The sequence below is a fragment of the Bufo gargarizans genome, chromosome 2 (assembly GCF_014858855.1).
Source record: "Bufo gargarizans isolate SCDJY-AF-19 chromosome 2, ASM1485885v1, whole genome shotgun sequence".
Lineage (NCBI taxonomy): Eukaryota > Metazoa > Chordata > Amphibia > Anura > Bufonidae > Bufo > Bufo gargarizans.
Genome location: NC_058081.1, coordinates 3,008,873 through 3,023,205, shown reverse-complemented (window position 1 = coordinate 3,023,205; position 14,333 = coordinate 3,008,873). Strand labels below are relative to the sequence as shown.

General features: G+C 42.4%; 1 pseudogene; it reads left to right on the top strand.

Moving 5' to 3' along the window:
• The first annotated feature begins 10,007 nt into the window (after nucleotides 1–10,007).
• Nucleotides 10,008–14,034, top strand: LOC122929180 (annotated as a pseudogene).
• The last annotated feature ends 299 nt before the right edge of the window (nucleotides 14,035–14,333 follow it).

The window sequence follows — 14,333 nt, the reverse complement described above, 5'->3', positions numbered from 1 at the left end:
TAACACATGGGACTGAGACACTGAACTGCCAGTGCAGAGCCTGACTGAAAGCAGTAGAGAGCTGCATAGAGACAGTTCCTGTCAGACATTCCTATTTAGACTGTAGAAATTGAGTACACATTTAGAGAAATACAGATCTTAGCCAGGCCTGCGAGGCTGCAGAGAGGGAAAGCAGTGAGATAGACTGTTCAGAGAGGCTGTGGAGCCTGGAGCTGGGTCAGAGGAATAGACAGGGAATTGTGGAGCCTAGCAGGGTGCCAAGTGCTGATAGTTGAGGATAGCGAAAGATGTAACTTTTGGAGGGGCCTGAAATAGATGGCGATGTGGCCCCTAGGGTATTGTGAAGAGGTCCCCACTGAGTGTGTGTAGGACTGGGTGCAGTGACTGAGAGCTATCTTGTTGTCATGTCTAACCATTCAAAATCCAGCCCCTTGTCCGCAACAACCTATTACAAATCTTCTAAAGGTCATAAGTGTTTTATAGGTATACACCCAGCATTACAAATAGCATTGTTTTTTGCATACGTAGCGCAATTGCACCTTTTTCTTTCCAAAACCATTTTCAGCCATTTTAATTGTGCATTTTAGTGGATCAATACCAGTTTATAGTGTTTTCTCATCAAGGGAACATGTAATTGCACCTGTAATTATTAAGCACTCCCCCTATCTTTTGATAACCTGTCTATGAAACCTTGTCATTTATAGGTCTCATAATAAAATGTCTGGTAAACAACAGAATGGAAAATGAAAAACCTGTTCTTCGTCATCTGTGAGAAAGTGAGTGATTGTGGTACTGCAAACAGCAGTATCAGCACAGTCGGCACCCTCGGTTCAGTCAGAAGTAGCAGGCAGGCTCGGACTAGCCCACCGGGGAGGTGGGGGATTCCTCGATGGGCCCCCAGTCTCCTGCGCCCGAGATAAGATGAAGGAGTAATTTTTTCTCCTTTCTCAGGAGAGATAATTATTGTAACCACTAGGTGGCAGTATCGCACAGTAATGCAGCCTCCTACTGGTGTAGATTGTACAGGAGGCCCGCAGTATCTTCTAGACTTCTGGGGCTGCTTGCAGTGAAGGAAGAGAGAACATGTCTGGCCATCCTCATGCCCTCCCTGCTGTCAGGAAACTGTGGCTGCTGGAGAGAAGGACTCCTCTGCGGTGCTGGGCTGATTTCTCAGGTGTGTGACAGTAGTGAGCTATAGAAGACTGTAAGGGGAAAATAGGGGATTTGTTTATAGACTCAAATCTGTGTATGTGTGCTGCTCTCTGCAGAGTTCAGAGTGGTATTTGGGGGACTATGGCCTAGATCTCCCCAATGCCTCTGCTTTAGGTGCACCCCCATAAGTGCCCCAGCTCCAGATGCCCCCCCAATGCCCCCACTCTAAAAGCACCACTAATATTGAATATTCTCCAGTTGCCCCCTAATACCCCTGCATCTGCTCCAGGATCCCAACTATTACCCTGCCTCAGGTGACCCTAATGCCTCTGCTTTAGGCGCACCCCCATAAGTGCCCCAGCTCCAGATGCTACCACTCTAAATGCACCACTGATATTGTTTTTTCCCAATTGCCCCTGCTCTAGGATCCCCACTATTATCCTGCCTTAGGTGACCCTAATGTCTCTGCTTTAGTTATGACCCTCTGTTTGTGCCCTTTGCTCATGTTGCTTCTCTAGCACCTTTGCTTGGGCTTTGTTGAAGGGGTTTGGACTTATGCTCGAAAAATTCTGCACAGTGCGCCATATTGTCCCGTATTGACATGTATGGTTTATGTTCTGCCCAGCAAGATGAGAAAATGATTCTAGTTCATTCTGCCAGGGTCAAGGTAATTCTGAAGTGTTTAGCACCATCTAGCAGTCTTAAATTGTATTACACTTTGTTTGCCTGTTGCAATACTACTACATTGTGGGGGGTGCACTGCATTGTGGCAGTGCAAAGCATCCTGGGAAAGAGAAGTCTCCATTCTCCAGGACACAGTTCAGAGCTGTCCTATGCATGTCTCCTTCTCAAACCACCATCCTAGTGAGAGATCTACCTTTGTTTCAGGGTTATTGTGTGTTGCAGAGCTGTTCAGCTAATTGTAATTGTTACTCAGGGAGTTGTTATTACTGTTAGCTAGCCATGCAATTTTATGTACAGGCAGCCATTTTACCATGTGCTTCAGTGTTAATGTAATGTTATAGTACATGCTATGCTATGCTTAATACTTATACATGTTATTTGTATTCTTGTAGTTTTACCAAACAATTCTGTTTTACGAATCAATTAATCAATCATATATAATCAATCACATGCATACGACCTGCTGACCAATAAACAAGTTAGACTACAAAGAACAGTCCTCTCATTTGAAAGACAGGAATGGTTTATGCTGGATGTCAGACTGCGCACTGTGTGAACATGCATGAAGACAGAACAGCAAAACAGATGCTAATCACCAGTGATAGTGGATCTGACTATACAGAGCAGCCATCACACATGCGGTCCTGCGTACAAGGTTGCAGCGGCTTCCATACAGTCACAAGAAGTGAGAGTGCATCCCACAGCAAGTGCAGCATGATCCAGACCATGCTGAAGTCCGTTTCTACATAGACTGAGTCCGCACAGAGACATTAAGAAGCCAGCAAACAGGCACACAATGTCCACTAGCCGGGCATCATTATTCAGGACCAGGTCACGAGCAAGCTGCTCTGGCAAGTCCTCAACAAAATAAATCACCGCTCTTGCCCGTGCAGAAGCTGAGGCAGCAAAAGTAAGGTCTTCCTTTGCCGCACAAGAGATGGAACTAAAGCTAAGACAAGCAGATCAAGAAACAGAGAGAGCATGCCTACAAGCATCAATTAAGAAGGAGAGTCTGCGCCTGCAAGCGTTACTGGAAGAAGAGAGAGTATGCCACCAAGCGTCAATGGAAAAGGAGAGGGTCCACCTGCAAGCTTCAATGGAAAAATTTGCCACAGAGAAAGAAGCAGCAGCCGCAGTAGCCAAAGCAGAGTTCCTAGAAGCCTTGAAGTTCACCGAATCCGAGAAACACAGCCAAGTACTTGGGCCAGACCTAGATGAACAAGATCCAACACAACGTGTCTCAGAATACGTCCATCAGCATCCCAAGACAGAAGATGACTATGATCCAGTATATTAGCCAGCTTATACAGAGTAGTGATGAGCGGGAGGTGCCATATTCGATTTTGCGATATTAATCGATTGAATATTCGTCTTATATTCATCGAAATTGAATATTCATCATTATTCTATTTATCGCGAATAATATGCAATTTAATTATTCGCATATTGCGATAGATTTTTTTTAAACCGTATAAGTCAACTTTCCTATTGCTTGGCTATGGCTATGTCTAATATGTATATTTTATGAATATTCGCTATATTGCCATATATTCTTAATTTAGAATATGACGAACATTCTAAAAAACAAAGTTATAGTAATATAGCGAATATTCATAAAATACACATATAGACTGTAATTTAGCTAATATAGTGCTATAATCATTTTTTTTTTATATTGTCAATTTTTTCCAAATCGGAAGTTCAGAAGAGACAAAAAAAATTTGACTATAAAAAAAAGATTATAGCACTACATTAGCTAAATTATAGTCTATATGTGTTTTTTACGAATATTCGCTCTATTGCTAGAACTTAGTTTTTTAGAATATGACGAATATTCTAAAAAACAAAGTTATAGCACTATAGCAAATATATTCATTATTTAGAATATTCTATATATTTTTTTTTCCAATGTGTACTGTTATTCTACTTTGGCATACTGCTCCCTGACAAGCGTACCCGTCACCATGGGAACGCCTGTGGGTTAGAATATACCATCGGATCTGAGTTTTCACGATCTCAGGGAAAACTCAGATTCAATGGTATTTTGTAACCCACAGGCGTTCCCATGGTGACGGGGACGCTTGTCGGGGAGGAGTATGCAAACAACTGTACAGATTGAAAAAAAAGGCGAATATTCTATATTCTATATTGCTATATATTTGTTTTTTAGAATATTCGTCATTTTTTTTCCATATGAAAACACGATTCCTTCCTGCTTAAGTTGCTTTTGGGCCAATGACTCATGGACCCACAAGAAAGAAGCAGGGATGAATCCTGTTTTCAGATGTAAAATAATGCTGAATATTTAATATAGCAAATATATAGCACTATATTCGTAATATTAGCAAATTAGCAAAGTTGCGATATTCGCGATTAATATTCGCTATTCGAATATTCACGCTCAACACTAATACAGAGTGCCAAATATCCAACCTTGAATCGCAGTACCTCGAGCTGGACGGTATGCGACAAAGCGATGCTGACCATAACTACCACCCTACAGAAGGAAAGCTACAACTTTCGCTTCGACTTAAAGGGACAACCTTCACGTCAGAACGGTATTATACAGACTTCCCTAAGCCAGAAACCCCTAAAAGGTATGGTGATACACCACACACGCAGCACAACAACGACACACTGGGTAGCATTTGCGCTAACCAGGCCGCCATAGACTTCACTAAGTTTTTTTTCTAAATGGGAGCTGGTTACCAAAGGACTTATGAAGTTCACCGATCGCCCCGAGAACTACAGGGCATGGCGAGCCTGCTTCCAGAACGCCATAAGGGACTTAGATCTTTCCTGTAGTGAGGAGTTAGATCTCTTGGTAAAGTGGCTTGGAAGCGAGTCTGCTGAACGTGCCAAAAGAATCAGAGACATTAACATAAACTATCCGGGCAAAAGCCTGAAGACGGTGTGGGAAAGACTTGATGGCTGTTATGGGTCAATAGAAGCTATAGAAAATGCCTTATATAAGAGAATTGATAATTTTCCCAGAATAGTGGGTAGGGGTCACCAGAAGCTCAGGGAACTCAGTGACTTCTTGATTAGTGATGGACGAAACATCTGATGGGACGGTTCGCGAACGCGATCGCACAAACTCGCTCAAATGTTCGGGAATCGCAGGTTCGTGGTGGGTCCCATTCATTTTAATGGCAGGCGAACATGAGAAACCTCCAGGTCATATTTGCAGCCACGAAATACTTAGTAGATGCGCACACATAGTCCCACAACATGGACACTGACATACCAGAAGTATTAAGCGAATTTGCGATAGACAAGCAATCTTTTTTTATCAGCGAAATTTCGGCAAAGTATTAATCGCAAGAGCACATGCGTTCTGAAGGCGTGGCGTACAGCAACTGGTTTGCACCGACTAGAAATTAGAAAGATGCGATGGTTGGAGCGAAGTTCAGCGAGGAAGAGGAAGAACTGCTGGTGACTGTGTTAAAACCACCCTAAATTAGGGCATTTTAGATACACTCTGGTGTTCCAGATCAATGTACCCCCCCCAGGGGTTAATATCCACGCGTGGCTGAGAGACTGGACACTGACACAGAAGTTGGTCAAGGCAAAAACTGTAAGTAATCTTACAGTAAAGTCGTGTATTTGGTTACATTTTACCTGCAGGTCTGAACAATCGCTTTATATGCAGAAAGAGTGTTCTAAAAAACCGCCAGTGCGACCGTCTGCGACTCAAATTTTTCTTAAGGGGAACCCGTCACCGGGATTTTGGGCATAGAGCTGAGGACATGGGTTGCTAGCTGGCTGCCAGCACATCCACAATACCCAGTCCCCATAGCTCTCTGTGCTTTTATTGTGTAAAAAAACCCGATTTGATACATATGCAAATTAACCTGAGATGAGTCAGAGCTTGAAAATATGACTCTTCTCTGGTCACACAAGTAAGATATGACTCTTTTATGTTAATTTGCATAAAAGGCGGGAAGTACAAAAATGCATAAAACTTATTGAATTCGTCTGCAAATGAAATTAAAAGTGTAATTTATATGTTTAGGGTAACACAATGAACATTTAGAAACGCTCAGTGAGGGGAGCATAGTAGAGGTGGCAGGTTCCCTTTAAGTGCACAAAACTTCGCATTTTATAAGGTCTCACTGGATATTAGTGATTGTTGCACTAAGTTTTCCTGTGACATCACAGCCACTGTGTTAGTAGCATCTGTGTATGGACAGCAGAGACATAGATTTAACATTCACATTGCAAATCCATTGTCATGCCGCACACTATATACCACACACACACACACACTATATACAAACCGGATTCCAAAAAAGTTGGGACACTAAACAAATCGTGAATAAAAACTGAATGCAATGATGTGGAGATGGCAAATGTCAATATTTTATTTGTAATAGAACGTAGATGACAGATCAAACGTTTAATCCGAGTAAATGTATCATTTTAAAGGAAAAATACGTTGATTCAAATTTTCACAGTGTCAACAAATCCCCAAAAAGTTGGGACAAGTAGCAATAAGAGGCTGGAAAAAGTACATTTTAGCATAACGAAGAGCTGGAAGACCAATTAACACTAATTAGGTCAATTGGCAACATGATTGGGTATAAAAAGAGCTTCTCAGAGCGGCAGTGTCTCTCAGAAGCCAAGATGGGTAGAGGATCACCAATTCCCACAATGTCGCGCAGAAAGATAGTGGAGCAATATCAGAAAGGTGTTACCCAGCGGAACATTGCAAAGACTTTGCATCTATCATCATCAACTGTGCATCACATCATCCGAAGAGTCCGAGAATCTGGAACAATCTCTGTGCGTAAGGGTCAAGGCCGTAAAACCATACTGGATGCCCATGATCTCCGGGCCCTTAAACGACACTGCACCACAAACAGGAAAGTGCAGGCCGGAAGCAGGGCTGCAAGGCTGGATGGAGGCCTGGCATGACTGGGGCTTGGAGGGAGAGGATTCGGGGTTACAAAGGGTTAAGGAGGAAGGATAGTGACGTAAGGGATGGAGGTGTGGCTAAGGGGTTAAAAGGGTTAGCAGGGGCGGGAAAAGGGGCCATTTTGTGAGGACAGCAGTGTGGCAGCAGCCCCCTCCCACCCACCCAATTTTTGTTGTTATTTTTGGCTGCTATTTGCCTGGGGTTAGGTTGGGGTCCTCGAGTGTCGCTTAGTGTTGGGGTTCGGCCGGGGGGTTGCGAGTGGATTACAGATGGTCCAGCAGTGATTGGAGGGTAAGCTTTGTCATAGCGGCCTGGGGCGGTGGGGGGTCCTTGGAGTTGGTGGTTATGGTGGCTCTGGCGTGGTGGGGAGGGAGCCAAAGGAGGCTCTGGACTCCCCAGGTACTGGTTTAAGGTGTGATATGGCGGGTAGCGGCCCAAGTTGGTTGCCCTTGGTTACCGGTTCCTGCCTCTGAGCTGGCGTTCATCGGCTAGAGGTAATTTAACTGAGGGCGAGGCCAGTTATCCGTCATTTATGGGGCTTCAAGGACCCTCCCCGTGTTGGCATTCATGGGTTCTTGGTAAGGTTTTAGGGCGGGGCCTTCAGGTGGGAAGGCCAAGGGTTAAGTTATGTATTTATGATATTTATTTGTATTTATGTTATTAATAAAAGGCTGCTGTGGCCATATAATCCACTTGCTGAGTCTGTCATTATTGGGAGGGGGAGTGGAGTTTAAGAGGTAAGCGACTCGACAATACGCCGGTCATGCTACTGTAAAGGAAATCACAGAATGGGCTCAGGAATACTTCCAGAAACCATTGTCAGTGAACACAATCCACCGTGCCATCCGCCGCTGCCAGCTGAAACTCTACAGTGCAAAGAAGAAGCCATTTCTAAGCAAGATCCACAAGCTCAGGCGTTTTCACTGGGCCAGGGATCATTTACAATGGAGTGTGGCAAAATGGAAGACTGTTCTGTGGTCGGACGAGTCACGATTCGAAGTTCTTTTTGGAAATCTGGGACGTCATGTCATCCGGACCAAAGAGGACAAGGACAACCCAAGTTGTTATCAACGCTCAGTTCAGAAGCCGGCATCTCTGATGGTATGGGGTTGCATGAGTGCGTGTGGCATGGGCAGCTTGCATGTCTGGAAAGGCACCATCAATGCAGAAAAATATATTCAGGTTCTAGAACAACATCTGCTCCCATCCAGACGTCATCTCTTTCAGGGAAGACCCTGCATTTTTCAACAAGATAATGCCAGACCACATTCTGCATCAATCACAACATCATGGCTGCGTAGGAGAAGGATCCGGGTACTGAAATGGCCGGTCTGCAGTCCAGATCTTTCACCTATAGAGAACATTTGGTGCATCATAAAGAGGAAGGTGCAACAAAGAAGGCCCAAGACGATGGAACAGTTAGAGGCCGGTATTAGACAAGAATGGGAGAGCATTCCTATTTCTAAACCTGAGAAACTGGTCTCCTCGGCCCCAGACGTCTGTTGAGTGTTGTAAGAATAAGGGGAGATGCCACACAGTGGTGAAAATGGCCTTGTCGCAACTTTTTGGGGATTTGTTGACACCATGAAATTCTGATTCAACATATTTTTCCCTTAAAATGGTACATTTTCTCAGTTTAAACTTTTGTTCCGTGATTTAGGTTCTATTCTGAATAAAATATTAGAAGTTGGCACCTCCACATCATTGCATTCAGTATTTATTCACGATTTGCATAGTGTCCCAACTTTTTGGGAATCCGGTTTGTAAGTGCAACGCTGAGCGGCGAATATATTTTTCTTTTGCCTATAATACAGGGTAAAAAGGGCTTTAGAACATATAGCCGCCCAGCTGAACGGCAATTAGGCCCTAATTTTTTTCCACTTTTACACTACACATAAGGCCCCAATAACAAGAACGGTTTCTGGAATGACAGAGCTGAATAATGGCAATTTGGGTCCACAGTCAGTGCAGCAAGGTTTAATAGGATTGTTCCTATTACCCAGGCTGTAACCTCCTCTACTGAACCCTACTACTGCTCAATGCTGTGGAATGATTCCTCCCTATCCTTTCCCTGCACTTATAAATCGTTTTTTCACCACAATCAAGTTTTTCCTAGCACTGTCCCTAGCGCCTGCTGACATCTCTCCCTGCACTAAGTACACTGGCAAATGGCAGAATCCAAGATGGCTGAGGCTATTTATAGGGCTGTGACATCACAGGGCTGGTTGGCTGCTAATTGGCTGCATGAATGGCAGTATGGGTGATCCTGCCTTTCAAGAGTTTCTTGCCTTATGTCCTCACACGTGTTGCAGCTATATTAGGAAAAAATGTGATTCGTTACCACGAAGCATGAGGAAATTCGGCTTCGTTGTGAATCAAATTTTTCCTGAAATTCGAATCAAATTCTACTTAGTCAGCTTCGATTTGCTCATCTCTAATTGGAATAATGGTAAAGCCCTTGGTGGTCTCAGGAAGGGAGTAGGTTAATAGTAAAGTACCTGGTGGTCTAGGGCAGTGAGTTAGTTATTGGTAAAGTCCCTGACTGTATAGGGCATTGAGTGGTTTAATGGTAAAGTCCCTGGAGGTCAAGGCAGTGGGTTGGTTATTAATATAGACCTTGGTGATCTAGGTCATTTAGTAGGTTAATGGCATAGACTACGGTGGACTAAAGAAATGAGTAGGTTAATGATAAAGGCCCTGGTTTACTGCAGCAGTGAGTTAATGGTCATGTCCATGGTGGTCAAGGCAGTGAAGGTAGGTTTCCATATTTTACCCTCAGTTTGTCCCTGGTGGTCCAGTTTTTGGAGGCCCCATGAAATAATGGCCCTTAGCAGTTACCATTATGAAATTCCTGACTGTGATAGGGACTGAGGGATTGGATACATTCAGTATACAAATAATAATAGACATCAATAAATAATCCATAGAATCTCTACATTAAACATGATATAAATAGCTTGACTGCTAATTGGAAAAATAATTAGATAGTACTCCCCACTCCACACATTTCAAATGGGCCCCGGGGACCTACATAGTTACATGCACAGCTAACAAGGTGGTTTATATAAAGAAGCAGAGTCACAGACACCGGGATCATTGATGTGTACTGTCAGGCAGGTGAGGGTCTAGCCAAGGAATCACATTAACCAAACAAGGTTTTACTATCACATCAAAAGAGTGATTTATTTTATTTTATTACATGAGTGTTATTTTATGTAGGTCTAATAATGATATCAACATCATCCCTGCCTCCATTGTCATCACTACCATCATCCTCATCAACAGCACCACCATCGTCATCCCTGCCAGCACTGTCATCGTTGTCACCATCATTACCACCACCATTAGCATTATAACCAAGACCTTCATTGTTCTTATCCTCATCACCACCACTATCATTATTATCATCATCCTCATTGCCACCACCAGCATTATCACCACGACCTTCACTGTTCTTCTCCTCATCAGCAACACCATCTTCATTCTCATCTCTCTCATGACCATTGGCAGTATTCTCACCATCATTATTCTCACCACCACCGGCATTATCATGAGCATTACCTCCATCAATATCATTACAATCATTATCAACATAATCATCCTCATCACCACCATCACGATCATTATTCTTGCCACCAGTACTGCCATCACCATCACCATCATTGCTATATTTATCTTCACTGCCACCACCATGACCATCACCATCAACATGATCCTTATGACCATGATTATTGCTAGCATGATCAACACCACCATCATTATCATCAGCTCAGCCATCACCATAATCCTCACCACTATCCTCCTCTTTCTCATCCATTGTCATTCTGTATGTAGCTCATGTTCCACAGCTCTGTACATAGATCGTATTCATTTAAACCAATTATTTTACTTCACAACTCATCAGCTCAGGTACACCAATTACATAACCACCATAATAGTAGATCCAGAGGTTCCACATCCCGGGCTCTACAGCTTCAGGGTGGGGGTAACCCTTTGATGTTGAAGGAGTTAGCTTTAAACACAGAGGCCTTGATTTATCAAAGTAGTTGTGTCATGTATTTTTTTTCTTAAATTTTGTCTTTGACTCATCTGTGTTTTAATGGTCTTTCACTTGTATCATTGCAACATTCGTCTCATTGTTGGTTGCTTCAGGGTTTGGATTGGTGCCATTGTGTTCAATGTCAGTTTATTTTGCCACTGCTGTGTGTATCCTGGTCCCAGTTACTTGTGGTGTCCAGTAGCGCATGTGTGAGAGTATTGTGCTTACTTCCACTGAGATGTCTTGTCCACTGCAGTTCAGTATCCGCCGTTATGTCTGGGTTCCAGAATTTCATTCCTGAAGTCCATGTGTCCTAATTCCTGAAGTCTCTATGTCTGATTCTTGTGCACTCTGTGTGTGGTTCTTCTGCACTCTTACTGAGTGTGATCAGGTTCATGAAGCTCTTACTGAGTGTGATCAGATTCCTGCAGCACCTATCAAATGAGAACGGGTTCCTGTGTCTGTTGTAATGGGTTCCTGATTTGTTCATCTGTCAGTGCTCCGTGTCTTGTGTCATGCCTGTGTCTCTGGTGTTTTCACCACTGTCGCTGACCTCAGTAAGTCAACTGACTATCCCAGGATCCCTGTACACAGGTTAAAGGGTGAATAACGGGGATGCACCAGAATAATGCCCTAGGTACAGTGGTTCCACATTCATTGTCTGTAACAATCCATGTAATTTATAATGGTTTTGTAATAGTCCTATTTTGTGGCTTAAGTAAAAAGGTCAGATTCTGTTTCCAGATCTTTAGGGGGCATCATGCAGTTACATTGGTTTTTGGCTTTATGTATCAATTGTGACTTTCAGACAAGTTCCAGTTCCCTCCTGCCATAACTTCAGAGACACAGTACTTTCATGTTTGATGAATAGCACTTTTTTGTGAATTTTTGTAAAAAAAATATTCTACATGGCGTAAAATTTATTTAAATTGTAATACACTTTATTAACTGATTTTGTTGGTTTTCCTAAAGAGATAGTCACCCATAGTCCTGGGCACTTAATGTGCTTTAAATTCAATATGTCGCACATGGCCGACTTCAGCGGCATTTCACATTACAACAACAGGGTTCCGATGTACCATCGCTTTTAGATTTCATTACAGGAACTCGTCCCCAAACAGAAAAAAGAAAATTACATTAAAAGAATGGTTAACCATATAATATATACATTTATTTTTTTTTCATTTTGGGATGAGTGCTTCTAACAAATAGTTTTTCATTAGAACAGATATCTGTTTGGATTATTTATTATTATTGCATTTTGGGCTAAAGTAGCCATAAATACCCTGAACACAGGACCATAGAATTATAGTTTAGACCCAGGGAGTGGTTTGGTCTTTTAAGTTCATGGACCCCTCACTATAACTACTAGATTCATGATAAACCTGGATCGGTTAAACAAATTATATTTAAGGAGCCCATATAACTTACATTTGAGAAGAACTATGCACTTAAAGAGTAAATCAATTTTCAGAAAACTTCTAATATGTCATAGAGACATTACATATAAGCAGGTTTGATGGGTGGTGGACTACGGACTGAAGATGTCAACCAGAACCTAAGCTAATATGTGTTCTTACAAATGCTTAAGATACTTATTAGTGGTAAATGGTGGGTATCTCTCAGTCCAAATACCACCAATGAAAACTGATCACATGTCTCCATGACATATGAGATGATGAAGTCTACAAATATACAAGCAAGGAACTGATCAGAACCAAAGAGAGCTGTTTCTCTGTGGCCAGAGATAGGATCCTTTCAATCAAGATTTTTCTATGAGAGACAGTGTGTGTGGGAGTGTGGGGGTGGGGTGGGGGTTGAGACTTGCACTACAACAGGTGAATGGCAAGTTTTTTTTCTTCTTCTATGAACTCTGTGATATCTTTCAGTCCAAAGAACTGCTTGGCCAACAGCTACCTTAAACCTAAGAACAAGTACAGCCACAGACAGTGTAGAGGAGCACTTTTAGGAACCTGGTACCTGAGGGTTTCCAAAGGCCCCTCTGTCAAGACAACTCCTGATTTGTATTTGGCTGAGAGCTTATATTTATGCCTTATGACAAACTTTAGTCCTTGCAGCCAGGGGCCTAATAGGACAAATGCTATGGACTTATACAGGTCACATTTATGGAGGGTCATCTCAGGTATGGATACAGGTGGCTTTAGTACTGGGTGACCAGATTTAGCATAGTTTATGTAAAGTCGGTGAAATCTCTTGGTCTGCTCTTGGTTAATTATATCTATCATTGATTTTTTTCCCCAACACAGTAACATACAATATGAACAAGACGCAAGTGACCATCTTTGAGTTTTCTGGATTAACACATGATCCAAAAATATCCATCGTTCTCTTTGTAATTTTCCTTTTAGTTTACATTATAACTGTGGTGGGTAATGTTGGGTTGTTCATTATTGTCAATAGGACGTCCACTCTCCACACTCCCATGTATTACTTCCTCAGTTACCTCTCAGTTGTGGACCTATGCTACTCCTCGTCGGTTACTCCCAAGATGATTGCTGACCTTGGCTCTGTAAGGAAGGTCATCTCCTTCAGTGGTTGTGCCCTCCAGTTCTTCTTCTTTGCTACATTTGCAGCTACTGATGTTCTTCTTCTCTCCAATATGTCCTATGATCGGTATGTTGCTATCTGTCACCCTCTACATTATGTGTCCATAATGACCAAGAAGAAATGTTTATTTTAGGGTCTTTTTGCTTTTGCTTTTGGCATCTTGCCATCTTCAGTGCAGACCTGTTGTATTTTCAATCTTGAATACTGCGGATCAAACCTTGTTGACCATTTCTACTGTGACATCCCTTCGATGCTGAAGCTGTCATGCTCTAAGACCTTCACCTGTGAAATGATTACTCTTTTTTTTGTAGGATCTTACAGCGTTGGTTCCCTGGCCGCCATATTGGTCTCATACATCTATATCCTGGTGGCCATTCTACAGATAAAATCCAGAAAGGGCAGGGAGAAAGCATTCAGCACCTGCTCCTCACACATCATCTGTGCCTCCATCTTCTATGTGTCTGTATTCCTCACTTACTTACGCCCTCCATCAGAGCAATTTGAGAAACAAGACAAGGTGGCTTCCGTCTTTTACTCAGTGATAACGCCTATGTTGAATCCTCTTATCTATAGCCTGAGGAACCAAGATGTAAAGACTGTCATTGTAAGTGTCCTTCTCGGGGCACTGAAAAGTATTAGAGATGCAAGCATAAGTCAATTTAATAGGAATTGATTCCCGGATAAGAACAAGCAGGGAAAAGTTGTCACCAAGGTGACAGTTGTCAAGTTTATTGGTTATAGAAGCTACAGTACAGACCAAAAGTTTGGACACACCTTCTCATTCAAAGAGTTTTCTGTATTTTCATGACTATGAAAATTGTAGATTCACACTGAAGGCATCAAAACTATGAATTAACACATGTGGAATTATATACATAACAAAAAAGTGTGAAACAACTGAAAATATGTCATATTCTAGGTTCTTCACAGTAGCCACCTTTTGCTTTGATTACTGTTTTGTGACTGCATTTG